Consider the following 12,852-nt stretch of genomic DNA (forward strand, 5'->3'; position numbering starts at 1 on the left):
CATAGTTAATCTGATTTCCTTTCGATCATCTATAAATACACTCCTCCTTTTCCCCCTCCCCTACCCCCTCTCTCCTCCCTCTTCCTCTCTGTCTCCCTATACTTCTCTGTGTCTCTCTATGTGTCTCTCTCTCCTCTCTCTCTCTCTCTCTCTTTCTCTCTCTCTCTCTCTCTCTCTCTCTCTCTCTCTCTCTCCATTGTCTCTCCTTTCCATACCCTGACCCCAAGATGCTGAGATCCACTTCTTGGAGAAGATTGTCAAAGTGCCAGAGTTCTGAAGACAGGCTCCAGCTGCCCAGTTGGACCTGGTTTCTATGACAGCATCACTTGTCAGAGGTGGAAAATAATAGCAAATGTTAGATTGGAATAAAGAGAGACAAGGCCAGCAGACCCACCAGCAGGCTATTGCAATAGCCCAGGCAAGAGGTGATAAAGGAAGTGCCCCAAAATGACAATGTCAAGGGGATGTATTTAAGAGATGTTATAAAGGTGAAATCAATAGGCCTTGGCAATTGGGAGTAAGAAGAGTGAGTAATCAAGGATGGCACATAGTTTGGAGCCTGAGATTAGGTGTTCAGTGTTGCCTTCCTCAGGAATAGGGAAAGATGGAAAAGAGAGTGTGGGGGGAATGATGAGTTCCATTTTGGTCATATTGAGTTTAAGATGTTTACAAGACTTCCAGTTCAATATGTCCAATAGACACTTGGAGAGTAACATGAAACTTCAGGAGAGAAGTTAGGGCTGGAAAAATAAATCTGAGAATCATCTGCAGAGTGATAATAGTGAAGCACATAGAAGCTGATGAGATCATCAAGTGAAATAGTGTGGATGAAGAAGAGAAAGAGGCCAGGGCAGACCCACAGTTAGCAGCAAAAGATGAAGATCCAACAAAGGGAGAAGAGACATAAGGAAATAGGGGACAGGAATGAATGGACCACATGAGAGGTCTTTGAGGAATGGAGAGGGATGGGTACATTTGTGAGCAGTAGAGAAATAGACAAGGAGAGGCTAAAGGTAAGTGAGAAAGCAAGAAGGACTGAGGGGGCAATCTACTGGAGGAGATGGGATGGAACAGGATTAATAGAACAGATTGAGGGTTTTCCCTTGGCAAGGAAAAGAGCCATCTCTCCATAAGAGACAGGAGTGAAGGAGGAGAAAGTGGCAGAAAGCATCTGAGTGATGTGAGATGAGGAGAAGGGTAAAAGAAGCTCCCTCTGAATGATTTTAATTTTTTCAGTGACATATGAGCAAGATTCTCAGCTGAGAGGAAAAGAGAGCCTTGGGAGCTCTGAAGAAAGATGAAAAGGTGTAGAAAGCTGCCATGGTGAGCCAATTAGGAAGGGGGGGAAAGGATTGCCTTGCCTGATGAGAGGTCGGAGTATGACAGACCCTGGGATGTTTCATGTTTTCTCTAAGTGTTAATGTGTGTCTTTGAGTTGCTCTGTTTTAAGTATTTTCTGTGATGTAGGAAATAAAGGTCTAATTCATAATGAACACCAAGTACCTTTTGTACCCAGATTGTACATAGATACCTTTTCTAGAAGGGGCCCTATTACTTGGGGGGGAGATCCTAGAGCTGAACCATAGATATTCTTTGTTTTATAGATTCACCCAGTTTTATATCAAGATGGGGATATAATGGGTCAGACAAAGAGAAATGGAGCCCTGATACCTTCTTCAAGGTCAGAACCCCCAGATAAATCTGGATCTGTTTGAGTCCAACACAAATCTCTTTGTGAGTAGGAATCTCTATGTCCAATGAGTAGATAGGGCACCAGACTTTGAGTCAGAAACACATCACCTCAGATACTTACTAAATAGCCCTGGACAAGTCAGTCAATTTCTTTATGCCTCAGTTTCTTCATCTGCATAATAAAGGGGGAAACCTCAAGTCCATTTAAGGCTCCTTCTGCTCTACCTCACTGACCCCATGATTTCAGGGGATGCATCCCAAAAGAAGCAAAGCTTTTGGTCCTCGTATCCTCTTATAGCCCATGGACTAAGCGGCTATTCCTGACTTAATCACTTGTCTTCCACACAATTACCCACGTCATGGCAATCACCAGTCAGGACTTACCTTGGCAGCCTAGTGCTGCAGAGGCTAGAGCACTGATGTGGAGTGGAGAGAATCTGAGTTCAAATCCTATCTCGGATTCTTACCAAGGTGGAACCCTGAGCAAATCCCTTAATCTCCCTATATCTCAGTTTCCTCATGACTATGAAGGAACTATGAAATGGAGATAATACCTATCTCCCAAGGATTGATGAAGATCAATGCACTTTGCAAACTTGAAAACATTGTATAAATGTTATCATTGCTATTAAGATTATCTTCCTTATATTATTTTTGAATAAGTGATGATGTAGATGAGTTACAGTCTATGCTGCTTAAGGGAGTACCTACCTTAATGAGGTTACAAAGTCATAGGGAAGTCAATGACTGATTTGGCAAAGACTTTGGGAACTTTTTCCACCTGATACAGGCTGAGGTTGAAACCTGTTTATAATTCTTCGAGAATTGCCTGATATAGAGAGAGGTTAATTCTAGTGTCTTCCCTGTGTGAATTATTTGCCATTTATCTAGTTTATGGCTTGTTTTTTATATATTTGTTTGTGAGGTCGGTCTCTCTTCCAATAGGTTACAAGGTCCTAAGGTCCTCTGGATCCTTTTTGCCTCCTTTGCATCCCCAACTCAGTGCTTGGTACATAATAGGTCATGGGATGAGTTGACTGATGGATTTCTTGAAGTGGCAAAAGCCTGGATGCCTGTTCAGAACTCCCTCATCTAGGCCCACACTAAAGTATTAACAAAAAAAGTGAAAATCAAGGACTATACCAGAGTAGCTCATCATACTGAAGCACAGGGAAGCTGTTCTAATTCCTGTCTTTTCTAAGTTTCATTTTCGAACAACAGCCTAGCTAGGCAACTTTTCCATTAATAAAGGCTACTCTCTACATAAGTGGGCTAAAAATAATAAATAAGCCTGATTTTCCAATCAGGGTCCAGCGTCCAGTCTGTTGGAAAACCATAAAGGAAGGAAGGGTCTTTGGAGGTTTGGGCAGAGGTCAAAAAATCCACTCATCAAGTGTGACAACAAGATGGTGCATGAGTTCTGTATCTCCAGGAAACTGGAAAAGGTCAAAGATCCATAAAGAGATGGATGACCAAAGCAACGCAAGTGTATAAGTTTTAATGTTGACGGGCACCTTGGAGAGCATCAAGTCTGATTTTACAGATGAGGAAACACAGGCCCAGAGAATATAAATGAACAGGGAAAGTTTACTGAACTGAGGGTCCAAATCAGGATCGTGGATTTAAATTCCCTAAGGAAGGACCAAGGCCCTCTTTTTACTGATGTCTCCCAAGGCGATCACTCCACTCTTTGGATGGTCCCAAATGTTAGGAAAATGCTTCCTGTGCCAAGTTCTAGACTGCCTCTCTGCAGCTTCTACCCATCCTGTTTGCACTCCTGAGAAGCCCAGTTATCTCAAGGAATGAGGTTCCTGCCAGAGAAACCATCCAGCTCAGAGTTTCTAATCTGCTTCCTATTTAGGATATCCAAGCATGGCTGGCTTCTCCTGTATTCTCGAAGTACATTGGACAAAATGTTCCCCAGTATCTATAAGGGAATACTCTACTTTAGGAATACATAGAGGAAGAGTATTGTGAAAAGAAAGCTTCCCTTGGAATTCAGGTCAAGACACTCACACCTACAGCCAGGTAATCATTTACCTTCTCCGGGCTCTAGGCAGCTCTCCAAGAGCTGTGGAAAAAAATACCTTCACCTCCCTAGTCCAAGTGGCTCTCCCACTTTGCCCATAGATAATGGAGCAATGCTATCTCAACTCTTTCTCTAAAATTCTAAGTTTGAGTCTCAGCAGTGAGATAATACAGTGGATAGAGCCTTAGGCTTGGAATAGGGAGACCTGAGGCCTTAGATACTTAGGAGTTGCAGGCATGTCACTCAACCTCTGTTTGGCTCATCTCTTCATCTGTAAAATGGGGATAATCATAGCACCTAGCTCCTAGGACTGCCATGAGGATCAAGTGAGCTAATAATCATAAAGCACTTAGCACAGTGCTTGGCACATAGTAGGCATTTGATACATGCTTGGTTACTTCCTTCCGGTAGACTGATGATAATGGACCAAGAGCCACTTGGTCCATCGACTAAGAATGATGAGGGCCATACATTGAGATTGTCCCATCGGTAGCGACTTTCCTCCTCCCCTGATAAGTAATGGAGAAGTTTGTTACCTGTTCTCACTCTTCATCCAAATCACTTTCTTCCCTTTTACATAGGGCCAATCCCTCCCCCTAAAAAAAAAGAAAAAATCTCTCTGTGACATATCCCATAAAGGGCCATCCATCTTGCCTTTGCTTGAAGGCCAGAAAAATTAACTTTGGAGGCAACTCATTCCACTTTGAGGAAGGCAGGCTTCCTCATTAGAAAGTTTTTTGCTTGTAATCAAGCCAAAATGGTTTTGTTCTGCAACTTCCCCCATTCTTCTCCTTCCAGCCCCCCGAAGCATGGGACCACAGCTTTGTCTCCTGCTTTGCTTGTCCTAGAAAGGACCTGAAAAGTTCCCCTTCATATACTATGATAATGCCAGCCTAGCTTTGGCAGGAGAATAATGGGGCATCCTCAGATTAATTTCATGGCTATTTGTTCCAGCAAGGACTGGTATCAAACATCATCCCGCTGTCCTCTCAGCTCAGGTAAGGGCAGTGACAAATGAGAGTAGCACCCCCCACTATCCCGTAATGATAAATAATACCATCCTCCTTTTAGTACCTGTTTTCAGTACATTACATTATACAGCTCCATCCCAGATGCGTAATTATGAAACAAAATAGGAAGGGGGAGTCGAAAACATAAAGCTCAGGGTAAGCTCCCAAGAAATAAGCACATCATTCTATGTCACCCACATAATAGGAAGGTGACCAAAGGAAGGGCCATAATAAATATTCCATTATGTATTTATTTGGATTATAAATAATTCACCATATGAATGTGCCTAGTTGGAAGAAGGCGAGAGAAGGGCTTGACCACATCAGGCTGGCAGGAAAGAACTGGTGAGCTGAGTTGGATGAAAAACAAAATGGGAAAAACACAGCTTTAATTCAGGAAATGAATAGTGTAAGGCTCAAAGATACAGGAGTCCCATTATTCAATTTCAAGAGCCCATTGCAATGATCAGTCCCACATTTTAGGATTAGCAGACCATGATTGATTGACATTTTGTTCTCTGCAAGAAGGAGACTGTATATTATAACATCTACTTCCACCGAAGGCAAGGTTGTTTCACTTCTGTATCTGTATCCTCAGCCCATAGCATGGTACCCAGCACTTAGCAGACATTTAATAAATGCTTGTTGACTTGTTGACTGATAGTCATGCTGGAAGAGTGAGTACATTGGGTGTGAAGTGATGGAGACCTGGGTTCAAATGCCACTTCTAACATTTACCTCTTAACTGTGGGACTTGAGCCAAGTCCCTTCACCTACTAAGCTTCAAAGTCAATGTAAATCATGGAGAATAATAGATATAATAGCTGTAGCTCCTTTCACACTATCAGGTATGAGAGTGTATTATGAAGTGCCACCGGTTCATAGATAATGTCCTCCACAATGGCAGTGGGCAGCAGGTAGAGCTAACAAAGAGACAGGCTGCCTTCCAGTGAGCTGGGAGAAGGAAGGGACTCCCTTTATTCTTTGGAAGACATGGCTTTCTTTCCCACCATTCTATTTTGTCCTAAGAGCTCCAAGTCCCTAGATCAGCTCTAAGTGATCAAATCTGGAATGAAACGTGCTCTCTCCTTATCCTTTCCCTAGTTGTAAGCTTGAAAGAAAACGTACAGAAATGTAGCATTTCTACAGACCAGCAGGGTTTTATAGTAGGGGAATGAGATCTACGTTGAAAACCACAGATACAGAACTGATAATCGGGCACAATCACCAAGCCACAGGAGGGGGAAGCTTCTTTTCCAGGGAGTGAAAGATATAGCAGATTGGCCGAGCATCACTGGGCCAACCCTCGCCATCTTGGATTCACGAATTCCTGGCACTGCTCCTCCTGCTGCTGTATTTCAACATGGGGCAGAGCAATTTTCTTCTTTTTGCTATAATTACTCAGCATTTTCTAATCTTATTTTCTTTAAGCCATAGCAACAGTTATAAAAAGGTGATTCATTTCTAAAATTCATATGATTATGTTTTGCTCTCAGAACTTGTTGCTCAGTGCTGACCCGTCTCTTCTCACTCTTAAATCCTTTTTTCCCATTTGTCCTGCTCTTGGGTCTCTTCTTCCTGGCTAGAGTCAAAGTTAGTCCCTTCCCCCAAGTCTTTCCACCTCAAGCAAGGCAAAAATCATGGATTTAGAGCTGGAGGATTCTTGAAAATGGCTTTCCTTTTCTTTTTCTTTCTAGCCCAACCCCATCATTTTACAGAAAAGGGAGCAGAAGTTTAGCAATATTACATGCTATATTCAAGACATAGAGTGACAGAAATAAGATGGGAATTCTGGGTGTTGGGCCCCATATCCAACACTCTTTCCCCCATGTTCCATTGGTATTCTGTAGCCATCCATCTATGACTTTGGAGATAGTCTCCAAGAATCCTCCAACTTTAAATCTCTGATTTTTGCCTTGCCTTAAGGCAGAGAGAGGTTCAATAATTTGTCCAGAGTCACAGAGCTCAGGTTACAGGCTGGATTTGAAACCAAGTTCCTGGCTTTTGTTGTTTCTCATCTGTTTTTCAGTCGTGTTCCACTCTGTGACCCCATTTGGGATTTTCTTGGCAAAGATTCTAGAGGAGTTAACCATTTCCTTCTCTGAGGTAGAGAGTTCCCATTTTACAGATCTTCATTTTACAAATGAGGAAACTGAAATAAACAGGGTTTTGTTGATTTTCTGACCTTAAGACCAATCACCAGAAGCTTTTTCATGTGCCTAGTGGTTAACCCAGTGCCTGGCACTGAGCAGATGCTTAATATGTGTTTATTGACTCAAGATCAATACAAGAGGTATTCTTCTGGAAACAGAAGTATAAATTCAAAGTCCCAATTGCTTCATCTGTATAATGGGTAAATCCTTTGTGGTTCTGACAGTACTAGAAATAGTGAATACCTGGCCCTTTACCTACCATCCCTTGAAGTACGGGCGGGACTCCCTGTGCTTGGAGCTTCTGCTGGATCTCGGCTAAACGGCTGAACAAGGGATCATTTCCCAGTGCTCTCTGTAAGCTAGTCCTGTGAGCAAGTAAGAAATCTCTTGACCATCTGGAAAAGAGCAAAGATTGAAATAAAACCCTGAAAAGCCTGGGGCACGGGGAAGCTGAGCTAACCACACAGAAAGGTGGAAAATATCCCAGTGTCCCAGCGTGGGGTTAGACTGTACAAACAGCTGTAAAAGCCATCCCATATGGACTCAAAGATGAAAGCACAGTCTCAGTATCCCCTGTCCTTTGCAAAGAAAAGGGTGAGTGGATGTGGAACACAAGATACCTGGAGCAACATGAAGGATGCATTTATTCATTTTTCAGAGGTTTTTCTTTTTTTTTTTCTTTTTCATTCTTTCTCATAAGGAATGGCTCCCTTGACAGGGGAGAAGAAGGGATATATTGGGAAATGAAGGTAATTTTTTTAAAGTTTTGTTTGTTGTTTTTTTTTTAAACCATCTGTGGCAAGCCAGCTTTGAATTAAACATGGTATAACTGATAAGAAATTTGCCCCAAATGGATGATCTGGGGACAAACACAAGTGAGGGCCCACAAGTGGTGGAGGGAGGAGCCTTTCTGGGCAATGGCAGGGGCTGCCTGACAGCTGGGCAGCTCCTCAGAACTGACAGAATGAGAGCCCAGGCCACATCTGCGCAGGATCCTGAGAGTACCTGTGGAGATGGTGCAAGAGCACAGGGAGCCATGCTCGTGGTCTGTTTTGTTACTTAGTAAAAGCAGCTTCCTGCTTTTTAATGTTCTGTTTGCAAGGAAGGAGTGAAAGAGGAAAGAGAAGAAGGAAGGAAGGAAGGAAGGAAGGAAGGAAGGAAGGAAGGAAGGAAGGAAGGAAGGAAGGAAGGAAGGGAGGGAGGGAGGAGGGAGGGAGGGAGGGAGGGAGGGAAGAAAGGAAGGAAGGAAGGAGAGATGGAGGGAGGGAGAGAGAAGAAAGAAGGAAGGAAGGAAACTGAGCAAAAAAGGTTTAAGTGCCTTGCCCAGAGTCACACAGTTAGTCAGTGTCTGAGGTCAGATTTGAACTCAGGTCTTCCTGTTATCAAGTCTAGCACTCTCTCCACTCTTCACCTGTCTGAGGAGGAGGAAGAAGAGGAGGAGGAGGAGGAGGGGGCAGCGGCAAGGACCAGGGCTACAAACACAGTAAATGACACATGGAACTGGTGTCCAAAAGAGCTTCCATTGTGACCCAGCCCAAGTTGGAAATGAGTGCTCCCAGACTGGTCCATAAGAAGCAGCCAGGGGGCTTTCCCAGCCCACCCTGGATGCTCTCTTTGTTCTTTGAGCGAGGTCTGAGCTGCCACCAGCCTGCCCAGTCTCTGGGCAGCCAGGGATTGCATTCAGACAGTTTGGAGCATGAGGACACATCAATCCCAGTAAATGCTCCTGCAGCAGCAATTGCAGTTTCTATTTAACTGAAAAAACCTCAAGGATTTGCCTGCATTGGAAAACTGCTCACATGCTTCCCAGCCATGGCTCTGCCTGGCTGCTTTCCTGAAGGCTCTCCAAGGCCAGAGGTCACATTAGGCTACTGGCTCCCCAGAGCTGTTCTGAGCCTGGAAGATCACTGGGCAGGGAGGAAAAGAAAGCGGGAAGGAGCTGGACTCTCTCCCCACACAGCCCCAGCATCACAGTGCCCTCCTGAGCCTAAAAATAGATTCCAGATCTGAGAGGTGACGTCAAAGCCTGGGAGACTTGTGGGAGTCTGGGTCACGTCCAGCCAAAGGAGGCCAGCCTCGGTGAGGAAAGCATGGGCCAGGATTCGGCATAATCTGCCCTGGCAACCGGGCTTGGCCCAACCCTATGGCATTCCCTCCCAAAGAAATCTCTACTCCCTTTTTTTGAGTGAGGAGAGAATTATATCAGGGGCTCTTTACCAGTGGTCTATGTATTTGCTTTTAAAAAATATATTGGCTAACTCTATTTCAATATAATTGATTTCCTTTGTATTCCTGTGTGTTTTATTTCATGCATTTAAAGGAGGATGCTGAGAAAGGTCTGTGAACATCACTGAACTGGCTGCCAAGGGGGTGCAGAGTCCAAAAAGAAGGAAAACCCCCATTATAGGCAGAATCGAGACTCAGTGGCCTCTGAGATTCCCCCCCGCCCCCGCCAGTTCCAAAATTCTGTGAGTCTCCAGAGCATTTAAGATTCAGATGGTAAGGAAAGGGAGGCAACAATAATAGCAATTAATAATTCATGCTGTTCCATAATGAAGGCTTGATTGGTAATTGACTGACTAGAAATCCATGCTTCCTGTGCACCTTCAGGTTTATAAAGGGCTTTTCTCACCCCTGAACTCAGAGGGAGGGAGAGATGCCTCTGCTGGTCCTTTGGGAATGGGGAGCACCTCGAGAAGAGCAGCATCGGCTCCAGAGCTCACTGCCTTTCTTAGCCTTTGCCCGAGATGCTTCTCCTCATGGAGCTGGGTACCGCAAGCATAACAGCGGAGCTTCGGATCACTGATTCCTCATAGTCGCCAACATCAGCCCACTTGGAGAACTGTGCTCGAGAGAAGTGGCGTGTTAACCATTCAGGGTTAGTCAGATTCAGGGTTTTAAGACTCCAAGCCCCAACTCTCAGTTGCTCAAACCACAGGGTTTATCAAATAACTCACAGATCATGTGAACCTGTCCGTAAGCGATGCAAGGAGAAGTGGGTATCCTTTGGCCCACTTGGCCCGCTCACTAGGTCTCTGCCTTTGTTTCCTTACCCAGAAAATGTAGCTGCACGTAATGTTCCCCAAAGGGCTTCTCTATCTTGACAATAATAGCTCACTCATGGGATGGCCTGCAGATTATAATAATGATAATAATTATTATTATCATAATGATAATAATGATCATTATTATCATACCACATTGCTATATTGCTTCAAGGTTTGTGAAGAGCCTTACAAATATTCTCATTTTATTCTCACAACAACCCTGAGAGATGGATGTGTTGATTCCATTTTAGAAATGGAGGAAATTGAGGCAAACAGAAGTTCATGCACTGACCAAGGCTAGATTTAAACTCATAGCCACCTTTAGAGCATTGAGGTTTTATAGTGAAGTAAACAAAGGGAATCAAATGCTCTCATCCAGAATAAGCCCATTTCCATTGTCTTAGACTGTGCCCATCGCACAGATTAATCACAAAGATTGATAGGACGCCCTGAAGCCGAGCTTATTTGCCAAAGAATTTATAGCAGGCCATCTTCAGGACTAACCCTTACTGGACAAAGCTTTCTGTGTTGTTTTCCTCATAAAATTTCCCATAATACCCTATGCTACAAATTTTACAAATGGCAACTGGGAGAAATGCTGTCTGATAAATCTGAGGCAAGCGAGTGCAGGTTCTAATCTTAACGTGCTCCTCGGCTCCCTAGGGAGCCTTAGGGAAACCACTTCCCCCATGGATAGAAGCTTCATCATCTATAAAATGAGATTAGATGACCTTGAGGTCCCCAATTTTACAAATCTGAATGAAAAAATGAAATAAAAAACAAAAGTCCTCATAACATTTTCTGGCTCTGCTCACTATGGAAATCTCAAACTTCAGGAAACCACATCTATAGAGAGAGAGGAGTTTACAATTAGCAAGAACCTTGCAGGAGAAAAAACAGCTGAAAATTGCTTTTTTTTCCCCTGAGGCAATTGGGATTAAGTGACTTGCCCAGGATCACACAGCTAAGAAGTATTAAGTGTCTGAGGTCAGGTCGGACTTGATCTCAGAACCTCCTGACTTCAGGGCCAGTGCACTATCCATTGTGCCATTTAGTTGCCCCTAAAGATTGCTTTTTAAAAGAAGTAAAAGTGATGGGATGCACTGTGGGCTCTGATGGAAAGTGGTGAGGGCAGAGAAGAGTTCTAGATTAATGATTTTGTTAGTTCAGAAGCACCCAGCATACAGAGATGGCCTCATATAATACTAGAAGGCTGAGACCCTCCTGGGGTACTAGGAAGCAGCTTGCCTAGGTATATGGAGGGAGGGTATTGTGCATATAGGTCTGTGTATGGGTGCATGCTTATTATCTCTCCCATTAGAATGCAGGGCAGGGATTATTTCATTATTTGTATTTATATCCCTAGCACCTTGCACAGTACCTGGCATACAGTAGGTGCTTAACAAAGAGTTATGAGTTGGTCAATTGAGACAAAATTTGAATTTGGATCTTTCTGACTCCAAATCTGGCTAGTGTAGCCCATGAATCTTTATCTGACCTTCCATTTGCAGCATAAGTAATTCCAGAACTTTGTGGCTTCCGAAGATTATCCCATTTTTCTTCTCTTTTAGATCTTGTTTAATCAGAGTACCTGCCATAACTAATCAGAACAGAGAGGGCTTCGAGCCTGGGCATTTGCTTGTGATCTCCTGCACACATTTTTGTATGCATATTAAAGAGAAAATCCAGGAAAGGGAAGGTGAGAAAGAGGAAAGGGGATGGAGGAGAGGAGAGAATAAGCAATTATATAGCACTTACTATGTGCCAGGCTAAATACTGGGGATAGGAAAAGAAGCAAAAGATAGTCCCTGATCTCAAAGAGCTTATAATCTACTGAGAGACACAATATATAAACAAGTATATACAAACAAGCTGTGTACAGGGTAAATAAGAAATAACTAACAGAGGGAAGACATTAGAATTAAGAGCAATTAAGGAAGACTTCCTGTAGAAGAGAGGATTTTTTGTTTATTTTCAGTTGTGTCTGAGTCTTCTTGATCCCATTCGGGATTTTTTTTAGTAAAGATAGCAGAGTGGTTTGCCATTTCCTTCTCCAGCTCATTTTACCGATGAAGAAACTAAGGTGAATAGGTTTGACTTGTAAATAAGACTGATTAACCAATTAATTGTCAACATGCTATAATGGATAGAAATTGGGAAGCTGAATCAGAAATAATCAATCAGTCAACAGTTATTTACTAAGCACTTCCAATGTGCAAGTCGCTTGGGAAACTGAGACACAAGTGAAGCAATCCCTGACCTCAGGGAGCTTACATTCTAACAGAGACAATATGCACACAGATAAAAATACACAAAATAAAAACAAAGTAAGGAAAAGTGGGAAAGGCCCTGAGATGGGGCAGGAAAGGTTTCTATGAAAAGATACTTTAGGTCTTGTCTCTCTCACACCCTGGACAAACAACTACTCAGTACCAGAGACAACTCTCCAAGACTATGAATTGAGTAGCATTTGCCAATCTTCCTTGGTAGAAGGTGGAAATCATAGTCTGGAACCCTAACTCTCCCCCAAAATTGCCTAGTGTGTAGTCATACTACCTGGCCTACTCTCTAAAGCTTGTGCAATGTTTATTTCATGGAAGTAAATAAGCTTCTAAATTTTATCAAGTTGTCTAGGGAGCCTTCCAAAAATGTTGTTAGGGAGCCACCAATCAAAAGTATAGGATGAAGTAAAATCTAATTAACCTGACTGGACATTTTCTTCAAAAAGCGATGTTTCAATGGAAGACACTTTTGATACTAAAGAAGGAATATCAAAAAAAGAAAGGTTGGAGGAGAAATAACTGGTCCATGGCTCTCCAGACTTATAAATAAAAAGGGTACTCTGATTCAAATCCCCAAAATTAGTTTATTATTGATCAGTCATTTTTCATTCATGTAAAACTCTTCATGACCACAGTAAG

This window comes from Sarcophilus harrisii, chromosome 4 (assembly GCF_902635505.1).
Source record: "Sarcophilus harrisii chromosome 4, mSarHar1.11, whole genome shotgun sequence".
Taxonomy (NCBI): Eukaryota; Metazoa; Chordata; class Mammalia; order Dasyuromorphia; family Dasyuridae; genus Sarcophilus; species Sarcophilus harrisii.